General features: G+C 33.8%; 1 long non-coding RNA gene across 2 annotated transcripts in view; it reads right to left on the bottom strand.

The window, feature by feature from the left end:
• Positions 1–6,734: 6,734 nt before the first annotated feature.
• Positions 6,735–23,625, bottom strand: part of LOC116422297 — a 33,030-nt gene continuing 16,139 nt past the window's right edge. For both annotated transcript variants that reach the window (XR_004232880.1, XR_004232881.1), the window contains exons 4-5: positions 23,466–23,503; positions 6,735–6,850 (exon numbers count right to left, since the gene is read on the bottom strand). This is a non-coding gene — a long non-coding RNA (uncharacterized LOC116422297). The remainder of the gene's footprint in view (positions 6,851–23,465; positions 23,504–23,625) is intronic.

Raw genomic sequence — 23,625 nt, 5'->3', positions numbered from 1 at the left:
CCTACTAAGTATGAACAGGCTTCTTTTTTCAGGTTGGTTGTATGGAAGGTACCACTGTTATTAGAACTGGTATTGACTAAACTCATTTCTTATCCTCTTTCTAGGAATAGTTTATCTTATATTTTTAACTTCACTGTTAGCATCATGTTCTTAGTCATTTTAATGGATTTTATTGGCATTTCTTCTAAGTGTACATCCTTACCATTATTAAATCTCTTAATTTCTGATTATATTGTCTATTCATTTCAGTTCACCAGACACTCTGTTTTCCCTTACAAAAATAATTCTGAACTTAAGAAAGCCCTGTTATTTATCAGATTTAGTAGGGGTGTGTGTGTGTGTGTGTGTGAGAATGAATAGTATTTATGACACACAGATAAGTGGTATTCTCACAATGATACATTACAAATTTGAGGTGTTATAGGCCTTTTAGAGGAAAGTGATTGAGATTATGAGTGACAGTAAGGATATGGTATGTTTCCCACATTTGTGGAAAACATAACTGTAGAATAGTGAGTGGGAGAAAGTATCCACTAATGCTCATATTTATCAAAAGTAAAGTAAGCTTTTGCTGAAGCCTAGTACTCAGAGGGAAAGCTAAATTTATGAGCACAAATCAAGGACATAAAAAAATAGATTTAGGCAGATGCAGACTCAGTTATAAAAGACAATACAGTGTAAAATTAATTATTTTACAGAATTAATATAGTAAAAATCAATATAATAGAAACTTGAAGTAATAATAATTTTGATCTTTTCAGGGATATGGGAGAATGCTAGCTCCTTTCGTATTTGCTTCTTCCAGAATTTTTTTTCTTCTTTTAATTACCTGAAAAGAGGCCGAAATTGTCCATCTTCACTCTTGATGCTGGACACCAGAAGGGTCCAAAGACTAGTGAGGACCAAGAGACTTTTCCCTGCTCTTGTCAACTTTTCTCCCTCAACCTCATGGAGACTTAAGGCATTGATCCACCACCAATGAGACAGAATCTCATAGCAGATAGGCTTTGGTTACATTTGATCTAGGTATAACATTGTTTCCCATCAAATAATCTCATCATCTGTCTTTCCAATGCCATCTTGCCCAAATCTTTGCCTTTTGAAATCCTACCAGAATTTCAGAATTTCAGTCAAATGTGGCTTCCTTCAAAAACCTGCCTGGATCCAGGCCCCAACCTCTCTATAACTGTTAGAAGTAATAGCTTTCTCCTCAGAATTCATAATAAATTTTATGGCTTTCTTATAAACTGAATTCACTCTGTTCAGTATTGTAGTTATTATAATTCCTATCACATCAAAGAGTGTCAGTAGGGCATTATAAAGACAGGTCACATTTTATGGCACTTTAAAATTTTACCAAGTGTAAAATTTTAAATTAATATTATTAATTATTTGAATTATCTCATCTGATCCTCACCTAGAAGATAGCTACTATTATCTTATTTTACAGAAGAGAAAACAGGCTCCAAGATGTTCATGCCTAGGGTCATGCAATTAGCTAGTCACTGAATAAAATGAAACTCAAAACTGGGTTTCTCTATCTACTACACCACATTAAGTAGATGGGAGAGTCAATATTAGAGTCAGGAACCTGAATTCAAGTCTTGATTCAAATGTGCTCTAGATAACTCTTAAGATTTGCTCATATGTGTTGGTAGAGGGAATTTCCACACGTGTACTTCCCATACAGTAAAATTTCAAGCAGGCCCAGATTAAAATAGAAATAAAATGTAAGATCCTTGATAAACTTTTACCTCCAGAGTTTAATCTCTAACGCTGAGACTATTATAAAATAATTTGCATTTCTATATGTTGTAAAGTTTACAATATACATTTCTCACAACATCCTTGTGATGTAGATTGCAGTAGTATTTTGTAAATCTCTAATATTTGCCTCCTAATAAAATTTTCTCTCACACACACAAATGTTTGAAAATTTGAAAGTAATACAATTTTATTATGTTTTTAAACAGCAAAGATGTATGAAATCGAGTCATGGTTTGTCATGTAATTTTTTTCTGTTCAATTTTGCATATGGAAATGTTCTCATGAGTAAAAATATAATTTTCTCAAAAAGTCTAACACACTTTCTTTTCTGAATAATCCTCACAGAATGTTCTTAAACTGTTGTATTTTGAGCCCATATTGGGATAACAAGTTTCTTAAATCTCAGACCTAAGTGTGATCAGAGAGAGTAAAGCTCTCACAGAAAATGATTGAGAATGAAAAATTCTCTCAGGCATCCTCACTGAGAATGGGAACAAAGAGGAGAGAGTCTTTTTTTTATTTACATCTTCTTTCTTTGTATACATGATTGATTTCTCTGTTTTATGAATAACATATTCTTTCTTCCTTTTACTTAAGAAACAGTATACTTTATTGATTTTCCTATTTCTTCTTTAGGACCTCTTTATCCTTTTTCTAAACCTTAAATGTGGATGTTTCTTAAAAGACAGTTTTTTGCCTTTCTTTATTCTCCATCTAGTTATCTTTCTCTGGTCCTAGGGGGATCCTTTTTTTTCAACAGTAAATAGAATTTTTATTGCCATTCCTAACCCCTCTAACTGTTCATGACATATTGAGTGAACACCAGCACATCAAATTTAAAAGTCCCAAACAACTTTTTTACATTTTCCCCCCTAAACCTTAGTCTTTCTCCCGACTTTTCCATTTCTGTCTATGACAACATCAGTGTTTCATGTTTGCCTTCCTGGGCTTGTTGTTTTGATGCCTTTCTTCCTTCTCTTAATTAATTCCCAATTCCCAAACTCTGTTAATTTCATCTCTGTAATGACTTATGAATCAATTCCTCCTGGCCCTCTCTTTTCCTGTTGTAACTGTGTATGCACTTTTTTTCCTTGCTGAATGAGTTTCCTAAAGTGACAGATAAATTGGTATTTGTCATAGCTGAAAGACTAGTTTGTTTTATGTCTACCAGCAGACCTCTTGGACAAGATCATTTCTGAATTTACCTGCCGTGACGGCCATTTCTTCATTTCCCACCCAACTACATTCCTTTTGGACGTCTTGTTTTGAGAAACATCATCCTGTAAGATTGAATCAGCTTTTGTACTTGATGCTTAGCATTGCTCTTTATCTGTCTGTCCAGAGGGCAGAGTGATGGAACTCTTCCCAACTTTTCCATTTAGGGAGGAAACCCATGTCAGTCATCTTTTTATTTCCCACATGGCTATCCTACTTTGAACGTCTCCATCATGCCCCCAGGAATATGATCACCTCTTTCCCCACTCCTTTTTAGTTTCTCTTGTTTATTATCTCCCCTCATCTTGTAAATTCCTTGAGACAAGGAATTGTATTTCTATTTGGGTAATAGTATCCTCAGTGCTTAACATAATGCCTGGCACATAATAAGTGCTTAATAAATAATATTTATTGACTGACTGACCAGTTGATGCTCCTTTACTCTCAAGGTACTTTGTTGCTGATATAGGATATAGAGGCTATCTATTATAGGTATCTGAGGAAACAAATGTAGTTTTCTCTTAAATTCATGACATAGTCCTTTCAGGAGAGACTGCTATTCTTTTCAGTGACTGGATAAAAGAACATTTGTAGCCACCAAGATCACAAAGTAAAACTGGAGGTCCAGGTTCCTGACTTTTGAAGCCTTTGAAATAACATTTCCTTCTCTTTTCCCAGCTCTTACTGGTGAGAGAAAAACTCTTTAAAATCAAGATGGGGAAGGAATCAATATCACAAATTGATAGAAGCTGTTTTGGGGATAAGAATGAACTTCATAGTGGGAAGAACAGTTTAATTAAAGAATGGGATTAGCAACACTGGAATTCTAGTTATGTAGATCTCAAGAACAAATGCCTTCTACCTCTGTGATCTTGGCCAAAGGTCAAACCTTTGAGTTGGGCCTTTTTGAGTCTCAGTTTTGCCACTATAAAATGAGGGGGTTTAAAGCCTTCCCCAGTTATAAACACTGTGATTCTGTGATTCTACTTTCTGTAGTGTGACAGCCAATGTATAAATGATTCATGAAAATCTCCCATTAGGGTTCTTAAAATTAGAAAAATAGAGAAAGCCTAGTCATTGACCTTCTGCACAATTTCCCTACATCATCTTTACCTCTGTTTTAATTGACTCTACAGAAGAGGAACAATGGGAAAGATGAATTGGAGGCAAGGGTGTTGTGAGAATCAAATGATATTATTAAATGTAAAGAATTTTGCAAACCTTAAAACACTATGTAAATGCCATTTGCTTGTATTACATATCTCCAGTCAGCAGGCTTACTACAGTCTGATGATGGCTTTACTTCTTGAGCCTTCTATTGAATTAAAACAGAAATCTAGCAATGTTTTACAGAGAAAAGGGTTGCTGGTAAATGTTGTAAAATTGTTTTCAGGCTCACACTTTTAAATTTAATTTGCATAATTAACACAAGTCAACAAACTAATGAAGCCTTAATTCATAGGGATTGTAGATTCCTGAAATGAAAATGCTCATACTGAAAATTTAACTATCAAGGTTCTTGCCAATCTTTGCAGGTGGAGGTCATCCATGTAGTGCCAGAACTGGGCCTTAGAACTTAAGTCCTCTACCTCCAAATGCAAGTAAACATTTCACCGGACCATGGAAGTAGATTTCAAAATAAATACTCCAGGCAAGGCAAGAATTTACTATGAGGATGGAGACTGACTTTAATGGGCAACACTGTTTCTTTCTAACATTATTTTCTCAAACCCTTCAAGACAAAAATAGAGAGAAAAAGGTGAAAATTTTCACTTTCAGTTTTCCCCAATGGCCTGTATTACAGCATTACTCAGACTTTGATCACTGACCTCTGAAATCCAGGCAATAAATTTCCCCTCCTCTCACCCTTCACACTATTCCCCTTGTTAATACACTCATTCTTGTATAGGCAGAGAGTAGCTGATCAATCTGACTTACCCATTTCTAGCTGGTAGTCAGCATTAGCATGGTTGTATATTAAGAACATTAGTGTTTGACATTTCATTTAGCATTCCAGTTGGTTTTCTTTCTCATCAACACTAATCTACTATGTCTTAAAAATTCCTGCCCTCCTTTCTTTTTTATTAATTAAAGATTTTTATTTACAAAACATATGCATGGAAATCTTCCCTTCCAAATTTTCCCTCCTCTCAACCTCCTCCCCTAGATGGCAGATAGTCTAATACATGTTAAATATGGTTAAAATATATGTTAAATCCAATATAAATCAGTATCTATTGAGGTAATTATATGAGGTCTATCAGTTTTGTTATTTATGTGGTCAATTATGTTCCCAGTATTGCATTAGTGATATAAATCACACCTGATCATAGTGTATGATTCTTGTGATAATCTCCATTAGTGTTTTATTTTAAAATTTTATATCAAAATTCATTAGGGAAATTCGTCTATAATTTTCTTTCTTTATTTTGGCTTTTCCTGGTTTAGGTATCATTTATATTTTCCTGGTTTAGGTTCCTTCTTTGCCTATTTTTCCAAGTGGTTTATATACTATTGGAATATTTTTTGTTAAATGTTCTTTACCTTGTGAATTCATTTGTCCCTAGTGATGGTTTTTAGGAAGTCATTAATGGCTTTATCAATTTTTTTCTAAGATGGTGATATTTAGGCATTCTATTTTCTGATCTGTTAATCTCAGTAATTTATATTTTCATAAATATTCATTGATTTTGCTCAGTTTGTCACACTTATTGGCATATAATTGGGCAACTTATTTCCAAATGATTGTTTTAATTTCTTCTTCATTCTTGATGATTTTACCCTTTTTCATTTTTGATATTATCACTTGGTTTTCTTCTTTCTTTTTTTAAAAATCAAATTGCTCTATGGCTTATCCATCTTATTGGGTTTTTCATGAAACTACTTTAAAATTTACTAACCTCACTTTTGATTTTCAGCATTTCCAATTTGATTCTCAATTGGAGATTTTATTTTACTTTTCTGGTTTTTGTTGATGTAAGAATTTAGAGAGATAAAATTTCCCTTATGTACTCCTTTTGCTTTATCCCATAAATTTTGATATCTTGTCTCATTGCTGTCATTCTCTTTAATGAAGTTATTGATTGTTTCCATGATGTCTTCTTGCCTTGTCATTCTCTAGGATTATATTGTTTAATTCCAATTAATTTTAGCTTGTATTTCCACTGCCCTTTGTTTAATGTAATTTTTATTGAATTTTAATCAGAAAATGATACATTTAATATTTTTTACATTTGAATTTTGAAGTTTTTATACCCTGATATATAGCCAATTAATTATTCATTTATTTATAGCCAATTTTTGTGTAGATGCTTTGTGCTACTGAGAAAAATGTATATTCTTTTCGGTTCCTATTTAGTTCTTTTGAATTTTCTAACTTTTCTAAAATTCTATTTACCTCCTTTGTTTCTTGTTAATTTCTTAATTGGACTTATCACGTTCTTGGAGAGGATAGTTAAGGTCCTATAGTTTTGGATGTCTATTTCTTCTTGTATCTCATTTAATTTCTTTAAGAATCTGAATGCTATACCATGTGGTGCATGTATGTTTAGTATTGATATTACATTATTTATACATTATATATTACATGTAAACATTACACATTTTATCAAGATAATAGTTTCTTTGATTATCATAGTGTCCTTTAATTAGATCTATTTTTCCTTTTGCTTTATCTGAGATCACACAAAAGAAATTGCTTTTCTTGTTTCAGCTAAAACATCATATATTTTTCTTCAGCCCCTTACCTTTTCTTTGTTGATGTCTCTGCTTCAAGTGTGTTTCTTGTAAACAACATATTGAAGGATGAAGCATCATGCCAAGAAATCACTTCCATCTGAATTATCTTTATAGGAAAACTGAAGAACACCTGCAAAGGTAATGTATCAAATACTAAGGTCCTTTCTTGAGCTGAATTTCCTAGCATTCAAACTCTTCTTTAGAGAATCACAACTCTGATGGGCTGCCTATGTTATTCATTTTTTTTAAAAATAGTATTTTATTTTCCCAAATATTTGCAAAGATAGATTTCAACATTCACCTTTGCAAAATCTGTGTTCCAAATTTTTCTTCCTCTCAATTTCTCTCCCCCTTTCTAAGATAGCAAGCAAACCAATATAGGTTAAACATGTGCAATTATTCTAAATGTATTTTCATATTTGGTGTGCTGCATAAGGAAAATAAGATCAAATAGAAAAAAACACAAGAAAGAAAAAAAATCAAACAATAACTACAACAAAAAAGGTGAAAATATTATGCTTTGATCCACATTCGGTCTCCAAAGTTCTCTCTCTGGATAAGGATGGGAACATCACAAGGCTATTAGAATTGCCTTAAATCACCTCATTGTTGAAAAGAGCCAAGTCAATCACAGTTGATCATCACATAACCTAGTTGCTGTACACAATGTTCTCTTAGTTATGCTTACTTTACTTAACACATCACTTCATGTAATCTTTTCAACCTTTTTTGAAATCAATCTGCTCATCATTTACCAACCTACCCAGAATTCTCCCCCAAGAACTTCTAGTAGTTTGTGTGTGTGTGTGTGTGTGTGTGTGTGTGTGTGTGTGTGTGTGTTGGAAAAGAAATGGAAATTGCAGGGATGCCTATGAATTGGGGAATGGCTGAACAAATTATACTATATGATTGTGATGGAATACAAAAAAGATGAACTCAATTGTATTGAAAAATATGGATAAACTTGCAGAAAATGAGCAAAATCAAGAAAATATTGTATACGAGTGACAACAATGTTGTTTTAAGAACAATTTTGAGTGACTAAGTCATAGGGACTAAGTACCCAAATTAACTATATAAGACAGAAAAAGGAAGACACTATTAGAATTCAGAATTCTGAATGGTAAATAGCTATATATGTGTGTGTATACACACATGTATATATATATATATATATATATATATATATGTGTGTGTGTGTGTATACATACATGTATACACATATAAGTGTATGTACACACACACACACACACATACCCTTCTATGCACACACATTTTTGTCTCTAATAGTAGCCATCATCTCTAGAATGGAGAAAGAGAAAGAAAAAAGAAAGCTATATGAGAACTTTATTATATATTTAAAAGGAATAGCAAGTTATATTTAATAGGTCTGAAATTTCATGAACAATCTTTTTTTTTCTATTCAATGTTACAGAAATACTTCCTTTTTTTGTTTTATTTCTTAAGTAGAGAATAAAATTTAAAAAAAGAAATGAAGTGCCCAGGTGAGAGAAAATACAGGATAGCCAAATAAAACGTAAATGTAAGAGCTTTTATTGTTAGCTAGTGACTGAACCCCACCAGAACAGGGGAGATAGTATTAAGCAATTTCAGAGATACATATTTATAGAAAGAGACATAAAAGTTCCTAATACATTTGTCATACTAAAGGAATTTCATCCCAGACAGGAGGCAAAGGTTATCACACTAAAGGTGCCATTCCTGGACAGGCAATAAGACAGTATTTCTTTATGTTTATCAACTTGCCAAGGTCTTAGGTTTTTTAGGGCAGCATATCTGGGGGTGTAAAAGTACCATCTGCATTAGGGCATGGATAGGAGTAACAAACTTCTAGCTTCAAAGTTTCAAGATTATGTTTCACGGACTTCTGGTGAAGATGGCAGAGAGGAAGCACACATCTGCTTAAACTCTGTGTTTTCTCTCAGAATGTAATTCATGCCAAGCCTCGGAATTAGTGCTTGACTGAAAAAAACCCACAAATAATTACCATGAGAAGACATCCTTGAAATTCACCAGGAAAGGATTGTTTTTGCTCGAGGGCAGGGACGGTTTTAGATCAGGGGCAGGCTGAGGGCAGGCAGCAGCAGCAAGAGCCGGGCAAGCAACTCACAGCTGAGCAGACCAGAGTGGGGTGGGATATGATCTCAGCCGTCTCTGTGGGAGAGCTTTACTACAGGATTGGATACTTTGTCCTGGCAGCAAGTCAGTAGACAAGCAGAGAAGCTAAAAGCACCAGGGGTGAAGATTATAATGCTGAAAAGTTAGAGTCTCTCAGAATCTGGCCACCCCTTCCCCACAGCGTCTCAGCATGCTCTCAGAGTCTCAAAGCCCAGGCACAGTACAGTCCTGCTAGTGCCTCACTGCTGCCCCCAGCAGTCTGTAGAGGAAGCTTGGTAACACCACCCAGTCCCCCACCCCCCAAATAAAAGCAGATTCCTTTTTTTTTTTTTTTTTTTTTTTTTTTTTTTTTTTTTTTTTTTTTGCTAATTTGCCTTTGCTGATTCTTCTCTGACAAAAATTTAAATGGGCCTTAACCATTGACAGCTTCTATATGGATAGAGAGCAGACTTTAAACCCTGAGGAGACTAAAAACAGACTATCTCCAGGTGAATCCCCAGAGGAAGATATGATCTGGTCCTCAACACAGATTACTCTCACAGAAGAAATTAAAAAGGCTCTCACAAGAAATCTAGAAGAAAAATGAGAAAAGGAGAGGGAGGCTTGGCAAGAGAGTCTGGAGAAGTCATCCCACTCATTTAAAGACAGAGTGGATAAAGAAATCCAATCCTTGAAAAATAGAATTAGTGAACTGGAAAAAGAAAATAGCTCTCTAAAAAATAAAATTGGTAAAATGGAAAAAAGTTCCATAGAACAAAACAACTCACTTAAAAACTCAATTGGACAATTAGAAAAAGATATAAAAAAGTAAGTGAAGAAAATCAGAATCAAACTTCATTGAAAATCAGAATCAAACAAATGGAATTGAATGACTTGAGGAGACCAGTCAAGCAAAACCAAAAAAATGAAACAATGGAAAAAAATGTCAAATATCTTCTTGGGAAAACAACAGACTTGGAAAATAGATCTAGGAGAGACAATCTGAGAATTATTGGACTCCCAGAAAAATATGATGAAAAAAATAGCCTGGACACTATTTTCCAGGAAATTATCAAAGAGAACTGCCCAGAAGTCATAAAAAGAGAGGGTAAAATAGACATTAAAAGAATTCATCAGTCACCTACTGAAAGGGATCCTAAAATCAAAACACCAAGAAATATAGTGGTCAAATGCCAGAACACTCAGACAAAGGGAAAAAGTACTGCAAGCTGCTAGAAAAAAAATCAATTCAAGTATAGAGGAGCCACAATAAGGATCACCCAAGATCTAGCAGCGTCCACATTAAAGGATCGAAGGCCTGAAATATGATATTCCGAAACGCTAAAAATGTGGTATGCAACCAAAAATAACTTATCCAGGCAAAATGAGCATCATTTTTCCAGAGAAGAAGATGGACATTCAATGAAATAAGCGAATTTCACCTATTTTTGATGAAAAAACCAGAACTTCATAAAGAGATGAAAGGAATTAGAGTAAGTAATGAAGAAACCAAATTATCACTCTTTGCAGATGATATGATGGTATACTTAGAGAACCCCAGAGATTCTGCTAAAAAGCTATTAGAAATAATTCATAACTTTAGCAAAGTTGCAAGATACAAAATAAATGCACATAAATCCTCAGCATTTTTATACATCACCAACAAAGTCCAACAGCAAGAGGTACAAAGAGAAATTCCATTCAAAATAACTGTCGATAGCATAAAATATTTGGGAATCTATCTACCAAAGGAAAATCAGGAATTATATGAGCAAAATTACAAAAAAAACTTTCCACACAAATAAAGTCAGATTTAAATAAATCGAAAAATATTAAGTGCTCTTGGATAGGCCGAGCAAATATAATAAAGATGACAATACTCCCTAAATTAATTTATTTAGTGCTATACCAATCAGATTCCCAAGAAACTATTTTAATGACCTTGAAAAAATAACAACAAAATTCATATGGAAGAACAAAAAGTCGAGAATCTCAAGGGAATTAATGAAAAAAAAAATCAAATGAAGGTGGCCTAGCTGTACCTGATCTAAAATTATATTTCAAAGCAGCAGTCACCAAAACCATTTGGTATTGACTAAGAAATAAATTAGTTGATCAATGGAATAGGTTAGGTTCACAAGACAAAATAGTCAACTATAGCAATCTAGTGTTTGACAAACCCAAAGATCCTAACTTTTGGGATAAAAATTCATTATTTGACAAAAACTGCTAGGAAAACTGGATATTAGTATGGCAGAAATTAGGCATGGACCTACACTTAACACCGTATATCAAGATAAGATCAAAATGGGTCCATGATTTAGGTATAAAGAACAAGATTATTAATAAATTAAAGGAACACAGGATAGTTTACCTCTCAGATTTGTGGAGGAGGAAGAAAAAGATGAACTAGAGATCATTATTGATCACAAAATAGAAAATTTTTATTATATCAAATTAAAAAGCCTTTGTACCAACAAATGCAAACAACCTTAGAAGGGAAGCAACAAATTGGGAAAACATTATCTCAGTTAAAGGTTCTGATAAAGGCCTCATTTCCAAAATATATAGAGAATTGATTCTAATTTATAAGAAATCAAGCCATTCTCCAATGGATAAATGGTCAAAGGATATGAACAAACAATTTTCAGATGATGAAATTGAAACTATTTCTACTCATATGAGTTCTCCAAAATCACTATTGATCAGAGAAATGCAAATTAATACAACTCTGAGATACCACTACACACCTGTCATATTGGCTAAAATGACAAGAAAAAAATAATGATGAATGTTGAAGGGGATGCGAGAAAACTGGGACACTGATGCATTGTTGGTGGAGTTGTGAACAAATCCAACCATTCTGGAGAGCAATCTGGAATTATGCCCCAAAAGTTATCAGACTGTGCATACCCTTTGAGCCAGCAGTGCTACTACTAGGCTTATAAACCAAAGAGATACTAAAGAAGGGAAAGGGACCTGTATGTGCCAAAATGTTTGTGGCAGCCCCATTTGTAGTTTCTACAAACTGGAAAATGAATGCTCATCAATTGGAGAATGGTTGGGTAAATTGTGGTATATGAATGTTATGGAATATTATTGTTCTGTAAGAAATGACCAGAGAGGCTTGGAGAGACTTACATGAAGTGATGCTAAGTGAAATGAGCAGAATCAGGAGATCATTATATACTTCAACAAAGATACTGTATGAGGAAGTATTCTGATAGAAGTGGATTTCTTTGACAAAGAGAAGATCTAACTCAGTTTCAATTGATCAAGGATGGACAGAAGCAGCTACACCCAAAGAAAGAACACTGGGAATTGAATGTAAACTGTTTGCATTTTTGTTTTTCTTCCTGGGTCATTTTTACCTTCTGAATCCAATTCTTCCTGTGCAACAAGAGAATTGTTCAGTTCTGCACACATATATTGTATCTAGAATATACTGTGACATATTTAACATGTATAGGACTGCTTGCCATCTGGGGGAGGGGGTGGAGAGAGGCGGGGGGTAAAGTCAGAATAGAAGTGAGTGCAAGGGATAATGTTGTAAAAAATTACCCAGGTGGTGGTTTTGTCAATAAAAAGGTCTAATTATTTTAAAAAAAGATTATGTTTTTCAAAGTCCAGAGGGCTGTTCTTCTACTTCAGAAACAATATATTAATGTTAATGGCTACCAAAAGCCTCTCCAAAACAGACTATTTTGTGCTTTTTTATCTTTGCCAATTTTGTTCTTTATTTTGTTTTGGCACTGTAATTTGCGATTTTTAAATCATTTTACATACAGTCATTAATAGTTTGCATTTATTCTTTTGACCACTTACTTATTATGTAATGACTTAGTCAAGCTTTTCTTCCTGTTGCAGCTAAACTCCTTGAGAAAGCTATCTATTCTTTTATATTTGGTAGAAGTCTACACTTTTTCACTCATTTCCAAATTCTACAAACTGAGTTTCTGATTTCATCATCTGATATTGTTCTCTCTAAAGTTATGAATCAATCAGTTGCCAAATCTATTGGCCTTTTTGTAGTTATCCTTTTTGAGTTCTCTGAATCATTTGATACAGATCAGATCATCAGTTAAGATTATGCTTGCATCATAAAAAGAGTTTGAATTCATTCTCTTTTGATTTTTGATTCTCTTCCCATTTATCATTTCTCAGCCTCTTTGACTTGTTCTTTATCCATACCAGGCCTGTTAAACATTTGTGTGACATAGCTTTGTTCTAGTCTCTTTTTTTCTTCTAGACTTTAGAACATATTATCTTTTCTCCAAGAAATGAAAAGGGAAAAAAAGTTACACAACTTCATTATATATTTAAAATGTGTAAAAGACTTGCAGCTTCATGTATAATCACCTTTTATTATAGTCTGTTTTGTTATGGAAATACTTGTTTTATTCTTAGGTTCGAATAAAAAACAACAACAACAACGAACAGCACTTCCATATTACTGTGAAGGGTTTTTCTAGATTCATAAGTTCAGCTACATTTTAAAATCTTCACCTTTTACTTACCCCACATGTCCAGTTTACTGCCAATTCTTATCATTTTAAGATTGGCCAAGAATACATTCCAGTTCAAGTCTCACTTGGTTGTCTCTCCAAGGCTAAGTCAGGAACTTGTGTCCATGAATTTTTCTCTTAAATCATGTGGGTAAAGTCACATGTAACTTTTATGCCCTTCTTTCTAAAAGTAGTCATTAACAATTTCAGACAGGGTTGATGTGAAAGAGATCCTACTTACCTCCCCTAACATCCATGTTTGATTTAGCACTTCTTTTGTTAGTATCTCTCCAGAAGCAAAAACAATAAGAAATATACAAAATTACATAAAATGTTTCTCATAGAAACATCAAACATCAAAATGTACACACAATCTCACACACACACACATATATCTTTTTTATATTTTTATATATAAAACATATGCATGGGTAATTTTTCACCATATATCCTTGCAAAAACTTCTGTTTCAACTTTTCCCCTCCTTCCCTCCACACCCTTCCCATGATGGCAGGTTGTCCCATACATGTTAAATATGTTAAAGTATATGTTAAATACAGCATATATATATATATATATATATATATATACATATTTATACAGTTATCTTGTTGCACAAGAAAGATCGGATTTAGAAAAAAGGTAAAAATAACCTGAGAAGAAAAAACAAATATGCAAACAATAACAGAAAGAGTGGAAGTGTTATGTTGTGGTCCATACTCATTTCCCAATATTCTTCCTCTGGGTGTAGCTGGTTCTGTTCATTACAGATCAATTGTAACTGATTTAGATCATCTCATTGTTGAAGAGAGTCATGTCCATCAGAATTGATCATCACATAGTATTGTTGTTGAAGTATATGATGATCTCTTGGTTCTGCTCATTTCATTTGGCATCAGTTCATTTATGTTTCTCCAAGTCTCTGTATTCATCCTACTGGTCATTCCTTGTAGAACAATAATATTCCATAACGTTCATATACCACAATTTATTCAGCCATTCTTCAATTCATGATAAGTATCTTAAGAGAGGTACAAACAAAATAATTTAGAAGTTCAGAGGCTAGAAAAGTATTCCCATACCATGCACTCCCCCTTAAAAATTTACAGTTTTCAAAATACCTTTACTTTTCATAATACATACTTCTTTAGGGGGCTGCTTAATGAATTTACCTCATCATTTCAATGAGGAAAGCTTTGGACTTCTGGTAGTGAGAAAACAGGATCTGTCAGACAAGATTACTGAGGAACAAAGGTATTGGGAGAGGTCACCAGAACAAGACACTGCCCAAGATACTGCCTAAATGAGACAGGATGCCATTTATGCGGGAAACTGCAACACTCTATTGAGCCTATGAAAAAAGGCACAGCATCAAGCTAGGACCAGTTCAGATTACTTGAAAGTCAGGGCAGAGACCTAGACTGCTGACATAAGTGGCCTAGTGATGGAGGAAACTGAGACAATTCCCAAGGAAATCATAATCAGAGGAGAGAGAATCAGGAAGTGAATTATAAGAAAAATAAAGGAAAGAGTAGAGAAGACTGAAATTACCAAAAATTTCAAGATAAAGAAATCTCAAAAACCTTAAGCATAAATATATAAATCAACAAGAAAAACAATAATGATAAAGGGAAATAAAACCTCCAGATCTAGTAAATAAGTTTAGGGATCTGTAAATAAATACTGCAAAATAAAGGAAAATAATACAACACTTAATGAGACAGAGGATACTGTAGAATTTGAGGAGCACATTAACTCTCTATATGCTATCATTGGGTGATTTAAAAGAGAATGAAAATTATACAAACAATGTTCTGAATAGCAAAAACAATAAGCAGAATATAAAAAATTGAATCAGCAATGTCAATCCTCATCAACAAAACAAAAGGGCAAAGATTAAATTAGGAATAAATATACATAAATAATTCTTGTTCAAAACAATAACTTTAAGAGAAACTGTGTTCAGTAGGCAAGCAAAATATATGGATATCGAAAAGAAGATGTGTGTATAGTTACATAATAAACTATGCACTTGAATTTAGGGTAACAAGGGTTTTGGTCACAGTTCCAGGGCTGAGAAGTGTTCATGTGTTTGCTCATATACCATCACACACACTAGGAAACCAGTGACCACACCTTTCTTTAGACTATACTACTTTAAAAGAGCCCAAAATTTAAATACACACACCCCAGAACTAGGTCTGAAAAAAGCCACATAAAAATTTGACACTTGGAACAGAGCTCTCTCTACCACAGAATAACAACCCAACTTTAATATAAAGTTAAAGGTTAAAAAAAATAGTCTGGAAAAATGAGCAAACAACAAAATAATCTGACCATAGAAAGTTATTATAGTGACAGGTAAGATCATGACACAAAATCAAAAGAAGACAATGAAGTCATATTACTACATGCTTACCAGAAAAATGTGAATTGGATTCAACATTGAAAAGCATTCCTGGAAGAACTCAAAAAGAATAAAAAAAAAAAAAATAACTCTCTTTAAAAACAGAATTAACTAAGTGATAAAATTCATAAAAACCCACAGAAAGAAGCTTAAAAATTAGAACTGGTCAAATGGAAAAAGATGTATAAAAGATTACTGAAGAAAAGGATTTCACAAAAATTAGAACTGAGTAAATGGAAGCTTATGACTTCACATGACATCAAGGAACAAAAGAAAGTCAAAAGAATGAAAAACAGAAGAAAAAATTAAATATATTCTTAAATAACTGATCTGAACAACAGATCAAGGAGAGAGAATTGAAGAATTATTGGATTACCTCTGAAAACCATGATCAAAGAAAGAGCCTGGACCTCATATTTTAAGAAATTATAAAAGCCTTGATATCCTAGAAACAGGGGGAAAAATAGAAATTGAAAGAATCTATCAATCACCAACCCAAAATCAAAACTGCAAGGAATAGTATGGGCAAATATCATGGGCATAAATAAGTCAGAATCACACAAGATTTATAGCTTTCATATTAAATCAGTAGAGGGTTTGGAAGATGATATTTAAGAAGACAAAGGAAGCTAGGATTACTTTGGGAAAGGATTATCCTTTGGCAAAACTGAATATAATCCATCAAGGATACTTAATAGGTGCTTAATGATCGACTTTCAAGCATTTCTGATGAAAAGACCACTGTAAAGTTTTTTGTTTGGTTTTCTGGAGGTCTTGGAGCAACCTTCCTTTCAGTAATCACGAGAGTAGCCAGGTGACTCTATTAGCATATATTGGGATAAATGGCTCTTCTCACAGCTGCTGCTTGCTGAATGTTTGGTGTTAAGATAAGGAGGGGCAAGGATTGGAGGGGGGGGAAGAGAAAGGTCAGAGTCACTTGGCTGCAGGATGATGAGAAGAAAGGCTGGTTACTCTGGACTCCAGAATCCAAGATTTTGTTTGTCTGCCTCCTTTACTTCTCCCCTTAAATACCAAGGACTTTAATTTATCCTGATTCTGGCTGACCCCGAGGATCTCCAGGGAGTGAGCCCGTATTCTACACTTGACTCTTTTCAACAATGAGGTGATTTGAGGCAATTCCAATAAACTTGTGGTGGAAAGAGCCATTTGCATCCACAGAAGACTATGGATATTGAATATGTATTACAACATAGAATTTTCACCTATTTTAAGTGGTGGTGTTTATTTAGTTGTTTGTTTTTTTTTCTCATTTTCCTCCTTTTGAACTGAATTTTCTTGCACAGCATATTAAATGTGGAAATATATTTAAAAGAATTGAATGCTTAACTTATAATGGATTACTTGTTATTTAGGGGAGAGGGGAAGGTAGAAAAATATGGAACACAAAATTTTGCAAAGGTGAATGCTGAAAACTTTGTGTGCATTTCAAAAAATAAAAAGCTATTTTTAAAAAATTGAATGGGAATAAAAAGGAGTATCCATTTTTCTTAATTATGCATAACATTTTCCCAGAAATTGACCATATGTTAGGGCACAAAAAACCGCACAACTAAATGAAGAAAAGCAGAAATATTAAGCATCTTTTAAAAAGCATAATACAATAAAATACTTTTAATAAAAGACCATGGAAACAGATTAAAATAGAAATTAAATAATATAATCCTAAAGAATGAGTTGATCAAAAGAGAAATAATAGAAACAATAATTTTAATTAAAGAAAGTGACAACAATGAGAAAACACTAAAATTTCTGGGATGTACCCAAAATAGTATTAAAATAGTATTTATGAGAAAATGTATATTTCTAAATGCTTATCTCAGTGAAGTACAGAAAACAGATCAGTGAATTGGGCAGCAATAATTACAACGACAATGACAACAAAACACTAGAAAAAGGACAAATTTAAAATCCCCAATTAAACCCTAAATTGAAAATCTTGAAAAATCAATAAAATAGACAAATATTGGTAAATTTGACTAGTATGAAAGAAAGCAGAAAACCAAATTACCAACATGAAAATATTTAAAATATGAATTTACCATTCATGAAGAGAAAATTAAAGCAATTATTAAAAACCACTTTGTATAACTATGTGCCAATAAATCTAACAATCTAAATGAAATAGATGAATATTTACAGAAAGAGGAAACAATATACTTAAAATAATCCTATCTTAGAAAAAATATGTTGAATAAGCCCTATATAAGATCCCTAACTGAAGATTTCCAAGAACAGCTGAATTCACAGGTAAATTTTACCAAACATTTAAAGAACAATTAATTCCAATATTATACAAAATATGTGGGGAAAAGACAAAAAAGTAAACTATAGATCAATTTCCCTAATGCATATTGGTACAAAATTTTAAACGGCAATTTAAAATTGGAGGGGTTGTGGGAAGATAGACCAATTGTTGGTGTAACTGTGAAGTGGTACAACCATTTTGGAAAGCAATTTGGAATTATACACTTAAAGTGACTTAAAATGTCTAGATCCTTTGATCCAAAGACTGCATTATGGAATTTATGCCCCAAGGAAGTCATCAGTGGGAGAGATATGACACCCTATATATTCCAAAATATTTATAAAAAAAATGGCAAATCACTTCAGTATCTTTGCCAAGAAAATCTCAAATGGAGTCATCATTAAGATTCAGAAACAATTGAACAGCAACACCTTGCTCTATAACTGAGCACTAATATGGCAGCTCTGACCTGGGACTTGTGTAAGATATTGGAGTGGTTTTCCATTTTTTTTATCTAGTTCATTTTACAAATGGGGAACTGATGGAAAGAGGATTAAATGATTTACCCAAGGTCATGTGGCTATTAATAATCTGAGGCCCATTTCTAAAATATATAGAGAAGTGATTGAAATTTATAAAAATATAAGTCATTCTCTAGTTGATGAATGGTCAAAGGATATGAGCAGACAAATTTCAGATGAACATATTAAAACCAATTCTAGTCATATGAAAAGGTGCTCTAAATCACTATTGATCAGAAAAATGCAAATTAAGACAACTCTGAGGTAGCACTACACACTTCTCAGATTGGCTAAGATGATGAGAAAAGATAATGATGAATATTGAAGGGGATGTGGGGAGAACTGAGACACTAAAATACATTGTTGGCAAAGTTGTGAACTGATCCAACCATTCTGGAGAGCATTTTGGAACTATATCCAAAGAATTACAAAACTGTACATACACTTTGACCCAGCAGTGTCTTTACTGAGCCTGTATCCCAAAAAGATCACAAAGGAGGGAAAGGGATCCACATGTGCAAAAATGTTTGTGGCAGCCCTTTTGTAGTGGCAAGGAACTGGAAATTGAGTGGATGCCCATCAGTTGGAGAATGGCTGAATAAGTTATGGTATATGAATGTTATGGAATATTATTGTTCTATAAGAAATGCATGAATCATCCATTAAATATGGTGAACTCTTTCAGAAGCTTAGGTTGATAATTGGTTTATTTGGCCTCATGGCTCAGGATAAAAATGATACTTATGTTTAGGATGTCTAGCAAATTGGTACTGAGGAAAATGATACAATCATAAGCTTTATTGTTATGTGACACTGAAGGTAGGCAAACAAAATATATACATATACTAGACAACATAAACAAATAGAAGTTTATCTCTACATGCAAAAAACACTCCAGCTGAAAGCAAAGAAAATATATTGGAAGGAAACATGCTTAAAGTTAGGGACTGAGGTGGCAAGATTATATCCTCTAAGAAGAGATTTGGTTTAGAATTGGTAATCAGTGCCAAGTATAGTGGAGGGTTTTATTTATCAGACTGAGATATAGTAGAAAAGCCCTTGAAGGTCACCTACCAGTTATGAGGGAGGCTTCGGTATTGGAAATTTCCTATCAGGAACACGAAAGGACAATCTGATATTAACTGGCTAATGCTCCATAAGGAGAATGACTCAAAGCCCCTCCAGCAGAGCAAAAAATTATTCAGTAAAAAAGTAGCAAGCCTTATCTGGCTGGCACAGAGTTAACAGTGGAAAAATACCAGTCATCTGTTCTGCCTGTATGCTTTTATGAGCATTAGGATTGTTTAGTCTTAGGAACTCCATACTGAATTCTGCAGTTTAAATTAAAATAATGTCAATTAATTATCACAATAAAAATAACGAAGACTTGATCTTAGACTTGAAGGAAAAATGTTGCTGATTATTCCCAAGATAATGACTGATACAAAAAATCACACAATTATGTTTTTTTCCTTGCCCTTCAGTAAAAGATTCTTTCTAGGTTATAGCCAGTTTTAAACATAGCAAATACTTACTACTCTCCCCTTTCCTGCATTATTCTGTAGCAGATAAATTATACAAATACTCTCTCATTGGAAAAAGACTATAGCAAATATAAGGAAATATGGATGGGGTTTGCTATTACACCTTCTGATTCCCAACCTCCCTCTCTCCCCCTCATATACCTTGTTTTCTTCTTCTATTTAAATCATAATCTGATTGCCGTCTCTATTAATTTTAAAGTTAAGAGGATTGGTTAGATCTCTGAATAATATAAGTGACTATATAAAGTATTAAAAAAATTCAAAATCCAAATATATATATATATATGTATATGTATATATTATACCGTATAATTAGGTAATATAAGTAAATGGAATCTTTTGGACTTGAGGTCAGGAAGACTTAAATTCAAATCCTGCTTCAGACACTTAATAACTTAAAACTGAGTAAGTCACAATTTATCTGTGTCTTATTTTCTTCATCTGTGAAATGAAGGGATTACACTTGATGGACTCCAAGCACACTCAAACTCTAAACTATATGAAACTTTTAGTAATTCTTCTAGGAAAATAATATAGATGCTATTAATTTCATTTTTTATTTAAAAAGCAAACAAAATAAGAAAAAAAACATAAAGGAATACAAAACAAAATGAAACAAAAGAATTAACCCTGAATTATTGGAAATCCATAGCTAGAACATATTTAGAACCTGGACAAAATTTGTTGTGATTTTTGGAGTTTCATGAATTATGTAGAATTCAAGCCCAATGCAATAGGGAAACAGGAGCTATTGGACAAATCACTTTTGACCAACTAGCTAGTGAAGGTCAGTATGCAGAGAATTCAGAACAGATTTATTATCCCATAACAGTGTATGAGCAACTTTCTAAGGTTGCAATAAAAGCTTGGGGTTCCCTCCCAGGACAAAAAGATCAAGAGAAGGCTTCACAAAAATAGAGCAAGGTCCCAATGAACTTTTTGAAGATTTTGTGGGATGTTTGCAAACAGCTGTAACGAGAACCATCGGAGATAATTCAGCTACAGAAATAATAACCAGACATCTGGCTAAGGAAAATGCCAATGAGGTTTGCAAAAGGATTATATGGGGACTAGACAAAGATGCTCTTTTAGAGGAGATCATAAGACACTGTGCCACAGTGGGCACAAATGCTTATTATACCCAAAATATGATGAATATGGGAAGACAGGGTCCCTCTTGGCAAGGGACTTCTAGAGAAACTCATCGATGTTTTCAGTGTGGAAAAGTTGGATATTTGAGAGCCCAATATAGATACAGAGATAGAGTGAGAGGACAGGGTGAGGGAATAAAACCCAAAACCCCATGTCCAAAATGCAACCGAGGCTTTCACTGGGCCTTGGAATGTAGATTGACCCAGAGAAATGAGAGGTGGAGCCCAGCTCCAAGATATCAATCAAAAGACAGGTGGGGCATGATAGCAGCTGATGTTACACACAGAGAGTCTTCAGAAGGTCAGGACTCTGATGTGATCAATCAGCCTAAAAATGGTCAGATAGCAGAAAGAGATTACAGTTGGGGAGAATACAGGCTTTTTAAACCAATAGGGCAGTGTCTAGTGCAAACAGCTCCAATGTAATTGCCAGATGATGAGGAGAAATCACAAAAGGGGGAAATAGAAGGGAATTAGATAGGTTAACTGCCTGGGAGAGAAGGTTTACTTGTATTCCTACAGATAGAGAAGGAATCAGATGGGTGCCAACGAGCTGTATTCACCTTGTTCATCAGAGAGAAACAGAAAGAGAGAAAAACCTCAAAACAAAGGAGAAGATTTAAGAAACATCTGACACTGAAAGAGCATGGCTGACAATGAGACTGTTAAAAGAACTTTAAAATCTTCAGGAATCATTGGATTCCCTAACACAAGATGAACAAAAACCAACAGGAATCATTGGATTCCTTGAGATGAAAAATTGTTGATGAGACTATTGCAGTACTTCAGAGCTTGCAGGAATTATTGGATTCCTGACACATGAACTAATGGACAATGGATTCCTTTTGGACTATTTCTAGGACTTATGGACATGTATAATTCTGTATGTTGATTCATGTTATTTGTTACATCACTACTAGTCTGTGTTATATTGCTATGTGCTTATGTAATTATGTGTAATGCCTCCCATATTGATGGATTTATGTATACCTGTTTCAAGTGAGCTCCTTTAGATATGAAGAGACAATTCTCAGATGAAGAAATTGAAACTATTTCTAGTCACATGAAAAGATGCTCCAAGTCATTTATTAATCAGAGAAATGCAAATTAAGACAACTCTAAGATACCACTACACACCTGTCAGATTGGCTAAGATGACAGGAAAAAAAATGATGATTGTTGGAGGGGATGCGGGAAAACTGGGACATTGATGCATTGTTGGTGGAGTTGTGAATGAATCCAACCATTTTGGAGAGTAGTTTGGAACTATGCTCAAAAAGTTATCAAACTGTGCATACCCTTTGATCCAGCAGTGTTACTACTGGGATTATATCCCAAAGACATTATAAAGAAGGGAAAGGGACCTGTATGTGCACAAATGTTTGTGCCAGCCCTTTTTGTAGTGGCTAAAAACTGGAAACTGGATGGATGTCCATCAGTTAGAGAATGGCTGAATAAATTGTGGTATATGAATATTATGGAATATTACTGTTCTGTAAGAAATGACCAACAGGATGATTTCAGAAAGGCCTGGAGAGACTTACACGAACTGATGCTGAGTGAAATGAGCAGGATCAGGAGATCATTATATACTTCAACAACAATACTATATGATGACCAGTTCTGATGGACCTGGCCATCCTCAGCAACGAGATGAACCAAATCATTTCCAATGGAGCAGTAATGAACTGAACCAGCTATGCCCAGAAAAAGAACTTTGGGAGATGACTAAAAGCCATTACATTGAATTCCCAATCCCTATATTTATTCCCACATGCATTTTTGATTTCCTTCACAAGCTAATTGTACAATATTTCAGAGGCTGATTCTTTTTGTACAGCAAAATAACGTTTTGGTCATGTATACTTATTGTGTATCTAATTTATATTTTAATGTACTTAACATTGTACAATATTTCAGAGGCTGATTCTTTTTGTACAGCAAAATAACGTTTTAAATTGGAACAAGAGGTTTGGCAATTGTTAATGCTGTAAAGTTACCCATGCATATATCCTGTAAATAAAAGGCTATTAAATAAAAAAAATAAATAAATAAAATCAAGTGAGCTCCTTTAGAAACCCACTAATCTGATTTGATTTTCCATTTCCTTTGGTGTTTTCATTTCTCTTCCTGAGATGTTAGGAAGAGTGTGACCACCTTCTTTTTATGGTGTTTTCACTTCTTTTTTGAGTAGTCAGAGAAGGCATGATCACCTTCTTTTGGGGGTTCTTACCTCCTTGAGAAGTTAGGGAGGTCATGACCAATAATGTTCTAAAACAAAAGAAAGCAGAGATGTTAGAATCCTTACAAGCTGTTAAGTCATTAGAATTGATAGAGACAATAATTATCTAATTTAGCATGGTTCAGTATGATTGATCTGATCTTACAAGGAG

Source organism: Sarcophilus harrisii, chromosome 3 (assembly GCF_902635505.1).
Source record: "Sarcophilus harrisii chromosome 3, mSarHar1.11, whole genome shotgun sequence".
Classification (NCBI taxonomy): Eukaryota; Metazoa; Chordata; class Mammalia; order Dasyuromorphia; family Dasyuridae; genus Sarcophilus; species Sarcophilus harrisii.
This window is presented reverse-complemented; position numbering and strand designations above follow the sequence as displayed.